Consider the following 1,436-nt stretch of genomic DNA (forward strand, 5'->3'; position numbering starts at 1 on the left):
TCATTAATTTTTAAACTTTTAATTTTGGATCAATTGAATACTATCAACTATCATATAAACAAACTATTTTTTCCTATAAAAATGGTAATCCAAACTGGTGTTAAAAAAAAAGTCATTTTTTTGAAAAAAAGCTGGAAATAACAATTTTGTTTTCCAAAAACATTCACATGTGTAAAGAACATTTTTAACTTCCCGATCCGTAAAAATCGAAAGTGGAAATTTTTACACAGTTTCAATATCGAGTAATCTAATTCCTATAGAAGTATTCATGATATATTTTGTTGGAGTTATAGAAGAAGCAGTGAAGAACTTTCTGCAGAGGTCTCAGAAAAAAAATTCCTTAAAAAAGATTTTTAAACATGATACTGTCATATTTCCGATAAAATATGTTTTTAAAAAAAAAGTTATTTACGTTCATATTGTTCAAATTTTTTATAACATTTAACCGAATATTTTCTGTAATCCGAACTAACATAAAAAAATAAATAAAAACTAACATAGCAAGAAATAACATTTTTATTTTCACATATTTTTGGTTTAAAGCACATTTTCAATTGTTTTTTCTGGATTTTCTCTCTAGGAAGCTGATACATTATTTTTTTTTAAAATGCTGAGGTGAATAAAACTTCCAATTAGAACATATTATTCTATATTTTGTACTTGTATAACATTTCGGGATAATATCTCATATTCATGCACTATTACATCCTAAAATTGAAACAATTAAGTTATTATTATAAACAATTTTTATCTATATGTTAAATGTATACATTTAAAATTCTTATAATCAATATTTATCAATTTTATCAATTTCCATTGTAAAATCTTGTCATGTATATATAGTCCATTTATAAAATTTTTTGTAACTACATTATTTAAATTAATGACCTTCACTAATGGTGCATTCATTTATCTCAGTAGCACAAAACAATGCTCTATATTAGACATTACCTCTTTGGACATATCAATTTTGTATGCTGTTGGACATGCCCAGTATGCAGTTTTTTTATCTCCTTATTGATACGTAATAAGTTAAACATCATAGTTTTTTACAATTGGATAATTTATTTCTATTTTTTTGAAAAATGACATTTTTAACTTCCCGATCTATTGACAAGTTATTGTAATCACCCTGAAATTAAAAGTAGAAATTTTTACATTTTCAATATCGCGTAATCTGATTCTTATGGAAGTGGTCATAATATATTTGATTGGAATATAGATGACAACAGTTATATCAATCTATTCCTCACTAAATAAATAAACAACAACTATATTAATCGATTCCCCACTATAATGAACAACAGCTATATCAATCGAACCCCTACTACAAAAGACAACAACTATATGAATCGATTCCCCACTATAATGAACAACAGCTATATCTATCGATCCCCTACTACAAAAGACAACAACTATATGAATCAATTTCCCAC

This window comes from Halyomorpha halys, unplaced genomic scaffold (genome assembly GCF_000696795.3).
Source record: "Halyomorpha halys isolate HHAL.00 unplaced genomic scaffold, Hhal_1.1 Scaffold356.1, whole genome shotgun sequence".
Lineage (NCBI taxonomy): Eukaryota > Metazoa > Arthropoda > Insecta > Hemiptera > Pentatomidae > Halyomorpha > Halyomorpha halys.